This window comes from Acanthopagrus latus, chromosome 5 (genome assembly GCF_904848185.1).
Source record: "Acanthopagrus latus isolate v.2019 chromosome 5, fAcaLat1.1, whole genome shotgun sequence".
Taxonomy (NCBI): Eukaryota; Metazoa; Chordata; class Actinopteri; order Spariformes; family Sparidae; genus Acanthopagrus; species Acanthopagrus latus.
The window spans coordinates 3,315,655-3,332,688 of record NC_051043.1 but is presented as its reverse complement, the minus strand read 5'-3'; positions in this window follow the sequence as shown (position 1 = coordinate 3,332,688).

Here is a 17,034-nt window from a genome sequence, read left to right as displayed (position 1 = left end):
TCAAAACACTTTTCTCAGCGGGCTAAAATCAACATCAAGTCGAATAAAAGCTTTATTGCCTGTGTGACTGTAATTAGTATTTCTAGCAGTTATTCTTGCCCAAATGTGTGTGTGTGTGTGTGTGTGTGTACCGAACTGTAGATGACACTGCAGTTTGTAGTATGCGTCTTTGTCTGTGGTTGGGGGGTGGGTGTGATTGCCTGAACAGAACTTGGGGGGTGACACAAATGGCAGTCAGGTTAAGAGGTCGCCAACATAATTCTGAAATGCACAGATAAATCAGAAGTGTCCAGTCCTAGTGGTCCAAGCAGCCACCTGATGTTTCCTCTCCAAACACTCGCTCCTCCCCCACCCAGGAGCTGCTACACTGTAAAAAGAGAGAGAAAAAAAAAGTCCACCTCAACACATCATTGCCTATATCAAGCTATTTGTGTCAAAGCAATGCCAGAATGAAACAGCACATCCTCCCTCTTGAAAATGAAAAGTTGTATTCATAAGCCATAACACATACCCTTGCGCATGTCAATGTAGCCACCTCAGGGGTTAAACTTTGTTTTATCATCAACTGTTGTCCGGCAGTTGTTATTTATGGCCCCAGTCGCTGCTCTCTTGCTAAGCCCTCTTTGAGACAAAAGCTACAATCTTTAATATATCGAGGAAAATTAAAATCACAGCATTTGTTTCATGAGATGCTGTTTTCAACATTATTTGTCCTTGGTGAGTCTGATCGCTCCAAATCCATACAAAAACACATTTAATATTAACATTACTATATGTACATATACAACAGTTATGGTAATTTTAGTGGCTTTGTTGGTCATACAACTAATTTTGTCTGAAATATTTCAACAGCGACTGGGTGGATGCCATGAAATGTTGTACAGACATGCATGGTCCCCAGAGGATGAATCTTACTCACTTTGGTGGTTGCCTGACTTCATCAGTGCCACCTTGAGGTTGACATTTGTAGTTCAGGGTGAAATATCTCAACAGCTGTTGGATTGATTACCATGCAATTTGTTTCACACATTCATGGTCTTTGTGAACTTTTTTTGACTTTTCACCGACCTCTATCATCAAGGTGATCTATAGATTTGTTTAATCTAGCAGTTTTTTTTTTTTTTTTACAACAAGCATCGAAGCCTCACAGAGTTCCTACCATGGCTATAAACCTCTGCTTGAAACGTGTTATGCGATTGTGATAGCACTTAGACAGTGGTCTATAGCAGCCATATTTTTAAAGCAAAGTCAATAATAAGTTACTTTTCATGGCTGCACTCAACTCATTTACTCTGAACATAGGGTCAACTTCTTGAACTCAAATCAAAAGGTCAACAAAAAATGACTCAGTCCAACTGTAACCATGGCCACATGAGGATGAGTATTGGCAGAGTTTCTGCAGTTCATCATGCTTGTTAGGAAACAATGGACATCCAACCACTTGTTAATTGTGTTGCTCAAGGCGTAAATTGACGATCGAATGTGATCAATTGACATCCATTGAGATTCCTTCTGATCAGTTAACCTCCATTTAGTCATGCTGCATGACACACGGCCCTCATCAGAGCATGCGTCAGCCAGATCAAAAGCTCGGGTGCAAATGATGTCAATCCAAATGTAAATTAGACTGCAACACACCGCTGAGCATTATTCACTTATTTTGTCTGGAGCAGTTCATTCTGACTGAAGAGACGACACAAAGCCAGAATCAACATTTTTGCAGTGTACAACAGCCCCTAAGAAGTTTGACAGGCTGTCCCTGCATACTGGAGAGCTAGGGCACACAGAGGGCATTCACACCTTGTTAAGTTTTACAACTGGTGCATTTGTCGGTCCCAGGCTTCTATTGCCCCTGTGACTTAGTCCCTGCTTTGAAGTGACCTTCTCCAGCGACTGGGGTGATGGAGAAATTTAGGGTTTTCTCTGATGAATGTGAATGCAGCACACCTTAGGGTGCATATGGCCTGCTGGAAAACACAGTATAAACCTGAATGTGATTATCTCTACAGACAATTGAGGGTTAATGTGACATTAATTTAATTACAGTCAACTAATAGGGCTGGTGATTAGTAGGGAGCTACTGGGACTGTAAATTAAAGGATAACAACATGGTTCATGTTTTTGTATTTTCAGCCTTCTTTTGTGAAAGTGGTAAGAAAAGTAGTAGTGCTCGCCACTGTAATTATTGAGATCTGGGAACATGGTGACATCACTACACCAAAGGCAGATGGGGCGAGAAACATGACCACGTGGATGATTATTTGGGCTATAAAACAGGTTTGACCAGATGGCAGTGTCTAAACTAGTGATTTCCAAACTTTGGCATCAATTCATGGAGGGACTGCAGGGATATTTTTCATAGCGTTCCATTTTTATTTTTCCTCCTTTCAGATGAATACTGAACTCAGTCACCAGTGGGGAGTTCCATTGCTAAAATGCTACTGATTTAGTCAGTGACAGTGGTGATCCAGTACAGTCAGTGCACTTTTCACTGATTTTGTTGATATTCTTACAAGTGATGTACACCATAAGCGATAAGCTGAGCTCCTGTATTTTTAATGTGGTGCGACAAGAAACGAAAGGTGTCCTGTGGAGTTTTTGACCAATTGTAGTGCTATGAGCATTGCATGTTTTTTTGAGTTGGTCCCAAGTTTGTTTTTTATATACTTTTCACATGTGTAAAGAAGCATAGCAATTTGCCACAGAAAGGCAAGGGAGAGGAACACTTCTAGCAATTATGATAGGAAAGGTCACAGTGAAGTCAGTTTACAACCGTTTTTCTTTTTTTTCCCCTTCTAAATAAGTTGGGCCTCAAGGTTTATTTAAAACCCACCTGATCATTTGACTGTTCATGTCTCCATCTTAGAATTGTTCACTCCTGTCACAGATCTTAGTAAGTAACAGTGCTGGGTAGAGAAAATCTATCCTCACTTTAAAGCACAATTATTCCCATAAAACATGACTTAGGCAAAAGTGAAAATCACCATCCGAGGAACCTAGTAAAGTTAAACTCCAGACGGCTACGCTATGCTATCTACAGAATATGCAACTTACTTCAGTGTGCTTGCATAGTTTGAACACACCATGCAACACAAACTTCATCATGTACTTAATAGATGTATTTTAGATTTTGGGATAAAAAGTGAGGTCAGATGCGGCGTTGTTGCTTGAAGCTGACTTTTGTCCTGGGTTTTACTATGAAATTATCGCATTGTGGTCAAAATGACAAATTATGCTTTTTTACATCAAAGCAACTGGCAACTTGGGATCTGCAGTAGAGGTGGTCTTCATCCGCTCGCCCCTGACACTAATTCTCCTCATTTAGAGCAGATTGATATAAATAAAGGTCGAAATGGCAAATGTCCATAATTAGGAAGTAGATTACAAAAATATAAATGAGTAGAGAGTGGAGAAACATTCACACACACTCGTACACTAGCTCACCATAAGATGTACCAGAGAGCCAAGAGGAACTGCTGCATTGATGTAACACCTTCACATAAATAGATCAATTGTTAATCTGAAAATAAGAATTAGTGCAGCTTTAGAATAGTTGTTATGGGGTAGGGTCAGCTTTTAGTCAGTGTTTTACTTACCAAAACACGCTACCCACCCCTGGCAAAAAAACAGTTGAGTACAGTGTTATTACTATTATTATTCGACAAAACTGCAAAATAACACCCACATTGTGTGGATGATTGTGTACAACTGCATATGTCAAACTTGGAGATAAGTAAATCAGTTTGGTTTGACTGCTAATGTGTCCGTTTCATGCATGTATTTATAGTAAAGGCCTGTTCTTAAAACATGGTTGCAGTTACAGCTCTGATGGGTTGCTTCACCTTTGTGTTGAAAGAATTTTTTTTCCCTTTTACCTGTGCTCCAGAGACTCCTGTAAACTGCATGAAGGAATGCCCATTGAGGTGATTAAAGGAGCAGAAAGCAGGTGATATTTAAGAGTAGGGGGGGATTTGGTATGTGAGGACGGCTTTCTTAAAACAGAAAGGGGTGGAGGTGGGGGGGCATGTTAGGAGGTGAAAGTATGTTGCTCAAACCACCGTGGATGAGGCTCTTGTAATCCTGTAGCACAGTCCCATCCTTTTACATGCATGGCCTACTGTTATTTTATTTGTGTCAGCCACTCATCACTCACACATACTGCAGTCGGGAATGGTATCCCGGTCAGTATGGCCTCTGAAAGAGGCGAGCCCATTGAAAGGAGTTCCAGTGAAGTATTCAGTGGTGATCCAGACCAGGATCAGGTTCCACATCTACCTTGTTCATCTGCAGAGGAAAAACTATAATATACTATAATAGTGCCCTCCCATCCACCCACTGACTTTTGGGAGGGTGGGGTAAGGGTGGGAAGTAGACGGGAGGCACCTGAAACAGTGTTGTACCCACCTTTTCAATATGAATGACTTTTCTTGTCAGGTCTGAATGTGGGATTAAATCTTTTGAGCACACCCACTTTGTAGAAGCTGAATGCGAAATAAAGGCTGCTATTGTGTGACAGCGGCTCTCCCCCAGGGCCCTCACAGCTCCCCAGCCTTCCCAGCTACCTCACACACTCTCTCAACCCTGAACCGGCAATTAGACGGTCAAATCAAAACCCTGCCACTCAGGACTAATTGTTTCTAACAGGCCTTTGTAAAGGGCCATGTTGTTTCCCATTCAGGGCAGCTTCCCTGCCTCCTTGGGTGTCAGATAGGGGAAGGCATCGTTCCAGCCGGGAGATAAGCCACAGGCTTTTTTTTAATGCCCCAAAGTAGACTTAATTTTCACCTTCCTTTCACGGTTCAGGTGCACTTGTGTATTGAGGCGATCAGAATTTGCAGTGGGTGGGTTGGCCTGACGGATACAGTACCTCACAGGATGTCATTCATCAGCGGCTTCCGGAATGTGTTAAAAAGGGTGTGTATGTATGTGTGGGGAATTCACCGCTGTTCCACATTTTTTTTCCCCCCTTCTCTGCACTTATTTGGGGGCTTAAACAACTGTCAAGATGGGAATTGCAGAACTTTTCTAAAGACAGTGCGCCTGTCAGATGTGTGTAATCACTTTGCTTTTGTTTGTGTAGGTATTATGGTCTCCTGGTCCTGGACTCTGCTGATACAGTTTGCTGGTATGGTGGGTAAAAGGAATGGCCACTGCACTTCTATCCAACCAATCACTCAAAGCACTTCACACACACTCGTACACTGATGCAGAGACTGCCATGCAAGGTACCGATCAGATCAGAATTGATACGGTGTTACGTTTTTGTGCTCACCCATTCACTCACACACTCACACAACTGATGGTGCAGGTTTTGTATTTCGCCTGAGGACACTAGCTCATCTGTTAGCTCTGAGTTGATCTCCACCAACACCTGAGAAAATATGTGACCTTTCAGCTAATAAATGCTCCGCTATTTTAAACAGCGAGTCCTCCATTGAGCAAATAGTCTGCAGGGGATTTTCTGAGCTTTTCACCGAAAACGGCTGGTTTTTGTGGACAATCAAACCAAATAAATTATCTCAAAGACCATAAAATGCGCCAGAGAGCTGAGAGGAACTGCAGCATCTGCGTTAATTCTCGGTGGGTTCGTCACCACGAGCAACAACTTCACATAACACACATCTATTGTTAATCTGAAAATATGAATTAGTGCAGCTTTAGAATAGTTGTTATGGGGCTGGCTAAGATTTTAGTCAGCATTTTGCTTACTTACAATTGACACATCTAAAATGTTTCATATAAATATATGCTACATTATATCTTATATCATATATAGCCTACTGTAGCTATTGAACAGTTACTTTAATATAAAGTAAACATCAGTACAAAATGAGTGCTCTAAACATTACAGTGATCCCAGACACTGTTTTATTCCCAGATATGCTATTCAACCATCACCTGTTCCCATGCTGCTCTGCAGGATAAACACACTCACCTGTTGAGCTGTCTGGAGGTGAGCATGTCAGACTGAGGGGAATAATTGTTGCACTACGACTGCAGTGTCACTGTTCAGGATTGGAGTGTGTGTGCGAACACATCAGCCTGCAGGCAGAGTTCATACATGATGTGTGTCAGAAGAGCTGGTGTGAATGTCATCACTTATCCATCACGATGTCATTGTCTATATGTGACATAGTTTATAGGTTTATGGTGTCTGATACGTCTTCAAGGCCGACCACCTCTGCCAACATCATGAAAAATAATACTCTGAAATAGAACATGTGCAATACAACTGCCTGAGAGACGACCCTGTTTTCACACAAAGTTCCTGAGAACTCCAAACAGCCACAATGGATTACAGGTTTTCCTTGTAAACCTTGTTCTTCTTTGGTGTAAAAGACAAACAGTGTCAAGAGCGGGTGTCTGATTCTTTCTGACCTGCTGTCTGCACCCAGCCAGCTCTGAGAGCAGGAGCTGCTTCTGTTTGAACTGGAGTGTGACTGGAGCTATACTGGGAGCTGAAGGGGGGGGGATGCTTGTCCATCAATGCAACCCCCCCCCACCCCTTAGTGCACACACACACACACACACACACACACACACACACACACACACACACACACACACACACACACCCTGCTGGGGACCCCTGTGTCTGCTGCTCAGCCTGTCAACCTGAGAGAGAGAAGAAGGGAGGGAGGAGCTGGAGGGCTGAAGTGAGGTATAGGCACACATTTTCTCAGGAATGCTGGGAGCTATCAGAAGTGACATGTAACCGTATCTGCTGTCAGATCTCAGGCTTTATCTCTGCTCTGCTGTTGACTGCTCCCTCAGTCTGCTGATGCCTCCTGTCTGAACCTGAGAGCCTTGCTGGGAGCCGATCCTCCCTCCTGCATCCCTGCAGGAACATTTTTGATCGGGACATTTTGATGAATAAACATTTGTAAGAACCCCTGCGGTGGCATTACAATTGTCTGCATCAGTGGCTCTCAAGGGTCCTATTCAGGAGTAGACTAGAGGCCTCCTTTGTTTCATTTTTTTTTTCGAGCACAGAATAAAATGCAAACATATCATTATATAAAAGAGATGAAACTAGGATATCAGCACATTTGATGGGCTACAACTTTGGTCCACACTGAAATATCTTAACATCTCTCCTGTAAATTCTGCACAGACGTTTGTGCTTCCCAGAGGATACATGGGATCATCGGGTCAACATTTCAGTTTATCCAACACTTTGGTTTATCATCACATACCAAAACTAATGACATTCCCATCAACCTTAGCTCTACTTTGATTTTTAGAGTTTTTGATAGCAAATATTAACATGTCAAAAAAGTAAACTGAAAAGACACAAACAAGTGTTGCTTCAGGAACAGTTCTGTTTACCTCTGATTCACCAATGGAGGTAGCAACAGAGACGAGACAACTTCTGTGTGAACAGGAGAGCCGGCAGCGTGGGACAGGAGTGTGTCAGTCTGATGGCTTTCTGTCAAACAACTAAACAGACCCTCCTCTCAGCAATACTGGCACAATATTGTTAAGAAGAGGTTCCATGCTTCAAATACCAATACAACTATACTATTGCTGGTATGCTAGAAAAATGTTTAGTGTGTCCAAATATCAAATGTGTAAAATACAGTGTACCAAAAACACCTCCTACTACACCCAGTTGCATTTTGCAATATGAAGCCAAAATGCATTTCTGGCTCTGCGGAAACCACAATCATCTGCGTAGTGGAAGATTTTTTGGAAGACTTTTTAAGTGTCACTTAAGTGTCAGTACTACGTTCTTTGTACTTTTTGTAGCACTTCATTTTGTGTTAAAGCTGCAACAGATATAGATCACAAGAGAGTCAAAGTTTAGGGTGTACTATCATGTATGAATAGCACTGTAAGTACTGTATGGCAGTACAATTCTAAGCACAGCCTGGTCTTAATTGATTAGCACAATTGGTGATTAATTTTCTGTCAATTCACTTTCTTGTTTCAGCGCTAAAAATCTAAAATGAAACCATTTAGGAAACCCTGCTGTGTGACTGGTTCTTGTGATTTCTCCGTCCAACAACTTTAAGTTTAAAGTTAAACAAATCTCTAGGTTGCTCTCACAGCATGTCACCTTAAATTACTTCTTTCCACTAATAACCCTCCCCCACATGTTTTTTTATCATGAAAAACAGCTTTACTCAATTTAAGTGTAATTAAAAGGCATTTATCTGCTGCATAATAGTGTGCTAACGCCTGTTTGAAGCTGCCGTCACCCTGTTAGTTCATACACTTGTGACCCAACTGAGTGGGCTAATGGCATTAGTGCAAACGCCTTTGACCCCCACCAGTGTTTGCTTTCTACTCAACCAAACAAGATCAAACGCTGTTATCAGAGCACCCTAAGATAGAGCCAACCAACTTTCTGAGAGCCCTAATGCCATCTTGATAGGGTCTAATGGAGACAATTTGGGGATGATATGGGAGGGCAGCTCACGCACTTAACATCAATGCCGCTGTGTTAAAGCCACTTGTGTGTTTATAGCCGCGGCGATGGGTCCTGTAGCGACTTGCTCGGGGCTCGATGCCGTGGGCTTCACAGGTGAGCAGAAACAAGAGACGCACTTGTGAGTTTTCTTTAAGTGTTTAAGTGCTGTCTTTGAAAGTGTCCTGTTACGCTGCTCCCTCCACCTGAAACCACCTCCTCCTCCTGCACAGGTGAGTGAACTTATTCCTATTACCCCACAGGTAGAACGGTATGGCCATTATTAAATGAATATATAAATGTTTCAGCAATAAAACAAGTTTAATAAAGAAGCTGTTTAGATGGTATAAGTTTGTTTTAACTTATCAGTATCGTGTATTCATCCCTTTAATCCGAATACTACAGACACACAGAGAGCAGAGTAATAAGACATTAGGTTATGTTGATCCCCACACAACCACTACCTCCAAGTGATGGCAGTTTTCCCTCCTCTTAGCTGGAGTAGCATCCACCTTTGTATGTCATTATGTCTGTAGAACATGTGACTGATGGCTTTCTGAGTGACTCTATGCATTTTCCTCCAGCGCCAGAGTCAGCAGGGCCACTGTGCTGGGGCCTTCATTGGCGATGAAGGAGCCGTCAAGAGGATCAAGGGGCCAGTGGAGTCGATGGCAGCCCTGTGGAGGTCACAGACAGGTAAGAGGGCAGCGGTGTGTTCACCCACACTTGACTCAGTCATCAAGAAACAAGAAGATTTCCTTTGACCTAAAAGTCTCAATTCTGTTTTTTTTTTTTTTTTTTTTTTAAATACTCACAGATGAGTATTTTTTTTAGATGTTACTTGGATTGTTGTGACATTTGTTTGAGCAAATGAGCAGGGGAAGAGCTCAAAGCAGTCTTTGGTAACATGAAATAATCATTCTGATAATATAGGATAATGTGAAATTTTACTATAGATTTCATGTCAAATCTGTCCCACAAGCACAAACAAGTCCGTTTACACCTGCCAATAATATCCAGCTTGGTTGATCCAGTCAGTTCCCATCTGACATTAGCATGTGTCTCAACCACTTGTGAGTGACCACTTGTGATGGGATGTCACTTCCCTGCTGTACCGTATATGCAAATGAACATGTACAGCACTGGAACAAAGGGACACAATACATTTTTGAACAAGGAAGAAAGAACACTTGCCAAATTTACACCAAAACCAAAATAATAAAATAATGAACAATCAAAAATCTGTCATAGACAGCGTTTCACAAAGTGTATACAGTGTCTCCTAAATTAACAACTCAATTTATAAGGGAGTCTCCCTTCTCTGTGGGTATAATAGAAGTAGCCTATATTGATACTGTTCAGTGTATTTGTACATTTTGGTTTACCATCAATAAAATGTTGACTTCCTTCATTGAAATCAAATGAAACAGTTTCTTCAAACAACTGCTAAATGTTGGCAAGTAAGACACCATTACCCAAAGACGTTATTTGCGTTCCAGTGAACCACATGGAAATCAGACTAAAGCCCCAATCACACTGCCCTTTAAAGTTGAAATCTTGAACCGATACTCCACTTCGCCATCTGTATGAAAATTACAGATGCCTCTGATCCGCTACTGAAGGTATTAACAGAGCCTCAGCAGAGGCGAGACAACGTCAGTGTGAATGGAAAAGCCAGAGGTGCGGAACAGGGGTGTGTCGGTCTGATGGCGCTCACAGTGTCTTCAGCATCTTACAGTAGGAAAAAACATCTGCATTTATCCGTGGAAAAGTGTGTGAGGCAGTTCCTTCAGTTAAATGAAAGTAATAATGTGATGTGATTTTGTTGTAGTCACTGTCTGTTCAAACTTGTATTGAAAAAAATCCTGCAGCAGTCAGCTGTCTTCCTCGCGGAATAAAACAGCGTTCCCCCTCGCAGGTTTACTGATGGTGATTATGTAATAATGTAATTTAAAGCGAAAAAAAATGTAACTTTGTCACTTTCCATGATGCGAGGTGGGACAGGATCTCAGTCACAACACTTTCTAACTGCATCCATGTGATTATAAACAGTCATGTTTAGATTAACAGATTGAAACCGGGGGAAAAACCTAGAAAAATAAAATAGAAATAACAGATCTCAACATTATGAAGTGTACCATCACACCTCTTTTCTTTCAGCCGCACGGGTGCTGCTTGGTTCAGTGTGAGCAAACAAAGGTGGTGTTAAGGTGAGCCTTGGTTGCGGCTCTGATGTGGAAAACCTGTGACAGCTAGTGTGTTGCCATTCTGCCTGTTACTGTGGCTTCTTCTTCTTGTTTCCAGAGGATGTCAGTTGAGTAGACAGTCCTTCACTGTGGCCCGGGACACATGACCGTACACACTGCTGAAAGAATGTTGCCACATGAGACCCGGACCACTTCTGAATGTGGTCTGTGTGATCACATCAAAATGTGCCGGCATTGCGTTTGGATGCAACCTGTGTGAACTTGCGATCAGATCACCCTGCATGCAAATGCTGAACACTGAATATAGGGCCCAAAGTGTAAAAATCCCCAAACTCTCAGTTCTATGCATATTTGCTTTGGGTAAATATATTTTTCCCTTAAAATGAATGTGATAATGATCTACTAATTATATCCTCTAGCTCTGCATACTGTCTCCTCACTGACAATGTAGTGAGCATTTTCACTGTCTTTCATCAGGCTTAATACTGGTGGCTTTAGTAAACAATACAGAACCAGTGACTCTTTTCCCTCTACAGCAACTGAGTCATGTAAGCAGGCCTGAAATACCAGGCATGCTGTTGTGTCACAGGCTGGTGTGGGTGTCTCTGTCGCCAGCCACCAAGTTGTAGGGCACCACTTGTCTTGCCGTTGGTCTCGGGGCCGTTGTGTGGTGGGGGTGAGCCGCAGAGGGTGACAGAAAATAGAAAATGGAAAATTCCTGTGTGAAGTGCAGTCGTTGTTGATCAGGTGTGAACTGCAGAGCAGAGAGATCAGAGCAGGAAGGGGAGGAGGGAGCAGACAGCTGCTGCAGCCCCACATCAAGCCCTTCCACTGCAGCACACCAGCTGGGACCAGGACCCGGTGCTTGCTGATGGGGGTCCCGGCTCTCACTAGGCTGTTCAGGGGGAAATTCATGTAAGGAACAATGACCCAGTTTTTAAAGCTTTTAATGAGCAGGTCTAAAATAAATACATCTTTTCTTACAGTGCACACACCCAATGTATAGCCGTCTAAAGACACTTACAGACAATGTACATATTGTCTGTAAGTAGATAATATGTTACCGTAAATCACGCATTTTCTTCACATTTGTTACTCAGGAATCATAAAAGCATATAACGTCTGCCAAGTAACATTACTGACTGTTTGTTGGTTGGTTTGTCAGCAGGAATATACAAAACCTAGGAAGAAACAAATACAGGAATTTTTTCCTCACTTTCTTTAACATTCCCTTTTCTCCACTTTTCTTGTTGTCAGTGTCTCAGGGAACAATGCATGGCTCTTGAGTGAAAAATCAGTTGTTTTTAGGGGGCTGGTTTCTATGAGTAAGTACAATATGATGTAGCCTTTAGATCTGGTAAGTAAAGCAGTTATAAGTCATACAGGGCAACTGTTTTGGAGAAACTTGAGTTGAGTGTGAATAGATCAAACATTTTATTGTGACTTTAACCTTAGATTGAAGAGCTACCGTGAAAGAAAACGTTTTTTTCTCCTCAAGAGAACCATCTTGTTCCCCCATCCGAGGACAAGTTTCTGTTTCCGTGTCTTGTAGCAACGTTCATATCACGCATTCTTCTCTGCTGTTTCAGCCAAGGCTGTTCTGTGGGAGACAGCAGATAAAACCAGTTTGGTAGTTTGGTTTGTGTAATGAGAAAATGAAGAGTATATGATGTGCTGGAAACATTGACTTGTTGCTCATTCCTTCTGCGAGGGTGATCCAACATGCATACTGTATATGTTTTGATAATAGAATCTTAAAAGGCGGTTGCTGTTGAGGTTTGATTTCAGCTAATTATAGAATCTACAGAAAATTAATCAGTGACTATTTTGATGATTCATTTTGGCGTCTAAATGTCTGGAATGAGCTGCCTTCCTCCATGTTATGTGAAAGTAAAAACGGACTATATGGGTTCTAGACTGTGGGTCGATTAACACATTTTTCACATCCAAAACAATGAATCACACAGCAAAGAAAATCATCTGTGGGTTAAGAGATAATGAATAAGGAGGGAGGGATACTTAGAATACTTAAAAACCATTGTAATGTTCAAAAGGTGCAAAATTGTTGGACTCTGCATGAATAAATACAAATACTTCCATCTCCAGTTACACAAATCTGCATGGTGGAATATTAATAAAGGCAGTAGTGGGAATCGTGAAAAAATAATATCATATAATATCAAACCGCTTTGATATTTACAATTCAAAGTCTGGATGATTACACCAGTTCCTTTACATTTAGCTTCAGTCTTCAGAGCGATGAAGCCAGTGCGCTGAAGCCACACCAAGTTTACTGTTCATTCATTGTTCATTAATATTGCCCAAATTCCTCCAAATTCCACACTGCACTGCCTTGGGTCATCAGAAATAAACCTGCCAAATGTGGAGCAGATTTGATGGATGCATCTTGAGATATGCAAATAACATGAAGGCAGACAGAGACAAACTTTGCATTATAGATTATCAGTGAAGCTTAGAACCAAATCTAGTAAGGAGAGGTTGTTTTGGCCAAAGGGTAGGATAGAGCTATCACAATAGGTGGATGATGGGAGAAGGTTACTACACCATTTGAATCTGTTGTAACATTTAAAATGTATCTGCTGTGCCCTTTATGTCTCACTCTACACAGGGTTATCATTCCTCTTGTGCTGATGGCCACTCCTGTGGGGTAAAGAAAACGTAACTCCAGGCTTCAGCTGTATACATGCATCCTCTTATTATTTTGAAAGGGTTCCTCTGAAGAATTCCTCTGGGGTCTGAGACGTGTTTTGACTGCAGGGCCCAGTAACATCAGCGACATATGTCTGTTGTCTCGCTGTCAACTGATGACAGAATAAATCTTGAAAATGGCTATCACTGACTCCTTGAAATCCCAAACCAGTCAAATATAATGGTCTGATGTGTCCTCTGGGAGCAAGAGGTCACATGTTTTTCTATCCATAACTAATTTCAAATAAATGGCCAGTTTCCCAACGCTGGTGCTCAGAGGTCAAATTGTTCGCATGCTTTTTCCCCCTTTGCCTCAGATTCCCAAGAGCACCGATCAGCTTTATTCTTGATAATTGTAGGTACAACTAATATGACATAGTCAGCATGGTGGAAACATGTTTAAACACTTTCATACTGTTACTTTGATATCTTACTGCTCTTAAGATGTACAACAACAACAATAATAGATTAGATTAGATTATTACTTCAATGAGTAGAACAATATCAATTTCACATTCAGTTGAGAAATTGGTCCAACTTAGAGCCTCCAGAAGAACTCAAAAATAAATCTGCAACCAGTGCTTTAAGTGGACTGGTACTGAAAAGCAGTTTTGGGCAATTTACTTTCAAAATGCAACATATTACAACTCGTTACCTTCATTCTAAAGTAATATATTAAGTTACAATATGACTGTCTGCTTAAAATGATACATTTACACAAATACACAACTTTTTTTTGTTACTTTCAAGAAAACGCACACAATAACCTATATAGAACAATTAAATACCCTAGACCTTTTTAAATAGAGGAATGTGCAGGCAGAAAAATGATCAAAGTCTGATCTATTTGGAAATAAGAATGAATATTTTTAATTGTAGGCTAAGTCATATGAAATACAATAGATGACAAGACAAAAATCTTGCCTTTTTAAAAAAAAAAAAAAACAAGAAAAAAAAAACAGTCAGAACAAGGAATACATGGGCATAAAGAATTGAGAACATGAATTAAAGTGAACCAATTAAAGAAAAAAAAGCCAAAACATGGCATTTCAGTCCCACATGGACACTTCACAGATCACAGATCAGAACTTAGACTCGGCTATATAAAACAAGCATAGGCAAAGTCTATATTAATATATAGGCTAAGCAAAGCCAAAAAAAGAAATAAAACACAGGCTAAACAAACTATATAGCCTACTTAAGGCTAGCTTATTATACCATTAAAGCACCCAGGAGAAGTTTCGTTTTGGAGTGAGCACAAAACTCCCAAGACTGAAAGGTCTTCACACTGGATGGTGTTGGTGCATTATAGTGGGGTGCAGTTTCTTAAACCTTGGTAACTGGTGCAGGCTTTTCATCATAGGTGCAGATTTTAGATAAGCCATCATCTCTGCTTCCAAACGGAGTCAATGGTGGCATCGGACTGGACAACAAAGGGAAAAAAGTCATTCCCGCAGGTGGCAGCATCAGCAGGTTCAGGATCAGGCATGGGGGATTGGGGGGTTACAGCCTCAAATGAGTGGTACTCTGTTGTGAGCAGGAACTTAATGCCGTCTTTTCAGGCTTCTTCTTTTACCCAGCGCAGCTTGAAGGTGGGCAGAGAGACAGCAGCCAGCAACGCATCCTTGGAGTTGAGAGTCCCGACAAATCGACTTTTTATTGCTCCCACAACACGTTTAGGCATTCCAGTAGTCATTACCTCCAGCACTACTGAACAGCATGTAGTACCAGCACTTTTATATTTCGACGTACTGTCCTATGTTTTGGCACTTCTCACAAGGACGGATCATAAACTCCAAAACACTTCCACTTGAAACAGATCCCGTGGATCCAATAAGCTATGCAGCTCAGCACAGCAGCTACACAGAAAGGTGAAGCTTTTTTAAATCTGTAAGAGGCTTGTGTTCACTTTCTGAAAACGCTATAACAGTTTTGGGCAACGTGTAACACCCTGGTGGACAGACACCAGAGTTCGTCTTTAATTCATATCTGACTAACATCACAGGCAGTGAAAAAGAGTGAATTTAATCGTAATACATATTCAAGCAGCTAGAATAGATTAAAAACTAGTAATTAATTTCTCAGGGTCTTGGGTTACGACCTCAAAGCAGTAGCATGTGTGTCACCACCATTTACAACAGCGCCTGTCTTCAGAAAGCGATCTGGCTTTGGTGTGACCTTGCCTCTAACCCTGTTAGATATGCGCCTTGGGCATGTTCATTGCTCAGTGACATTTTGCTCCTTAAAAATAACACAGATGCTGGGCCCTGTCTGACTCTGTAGCCTCGGTGTAGCTGGATGTCCGGCTATTTTCATTACCAGCCCTCGTAACCCCCCACCCCCCCACACCCAGCCCTCTCTCTCTGTGAGCGTCTGAGAAGGGCAGTTGTGTGAGTCACTTTATTAGTTTTGAAGTCTGACATGTTCCCAGCTTCTTGGCCTGTAGATGAAGCAGTCACAGCCTGTCTGCAACTGGCAAGTGTTAATCACGGATCAGCAACTTGGGTATCACCTGTCGGACATCCCAGCACTCTGGGACTCAGGGGATTTGCACAGTCTGGTCACCCTGACAATGTTGTCTGTCACTCATTAGCTCTTACATATCCTCTGTGGGTATCCACACACATCAGCCTGACCTGCAATGGTACATTTTTAGACATCATTACACATTTGCGGTCTCCTGCAGATTTACAATGTTGTAGATTGCTTGTGTCCTACATCATGTAATACAAATTTATACCATGATTATTACATCAGGATTGCTGGTATGTTTGCATGAGTGTGTGTGTGTGTGTGTGTGTGTGTGTGTGTGTGTGTGTGTGTGTGTGTGTGTGTGTGTGTGCGTGCATGTGTGTGTGTTTGTTCAAAGGGTTTGCAGGGCAGTGCTCAGTATGGATAAAGGGGGTGGGGAAACTAGTTCAAATTTATTGCCTGCGTCAGCTGTGTCAAATTTGGCAAGCTCAAATGGTCAGCTTGCAAATGGCAGGGCGATACTTAAGGGTCAACAGCTTTTCTAATAAGCACAGAGTTGTACATTCTCACCTCTCGGTGTATAACTTGACTGTCCACATCCCTACAAAAGTGCCTAAAGTACAATCACAGATGACTGTTATGTTCACATTTTGAGCGTAACATTCCCAGGCTGCTGAATCGGTCAACTGAGAGCAGTGAAGACGGACCTGATTGTGGGTTTGGGAACAACAAGTAAAGCCCTGCCGCTGCTGCTTAGGAGCAGGCTGCTTGTCCAAGTGAATCCTCCTCTTTTTTTTTCTGTTTTACTTTTCTCTTCTTTTGATCATTCATAATGGGGACCACCCACTTTCTGAACCCTTCCCTCTATTTTTGCAGGGTCAGAAAGAGTGGCCAGTTGCTCTTTATGGCAGAGATTTTTACGATGTGGTCAGAGCTGTTTGGAGACCACCAGTTCCCCTTTCACTTGTCACTGGAGCTACAATAGCCCCGAGGAAGGCCTAAACTGTATGGGAAATGGGTTTCACTATTTTGAAATGATGGAAAATTTGGCAACTGATCAAAAGCCTGTAAAGCATTTTTCCTCCCTGTATTTACAAGACCACAAAAGGTCATTGTATCATTCACGTAATTTCACTCACAGACATGTAAAACATACTATTCTCTGCACTGTCAGTCTCCATTGAAATTGGGACTGCACCAAATCTCATGACCAATAAAGTGCCCATATAATTATCA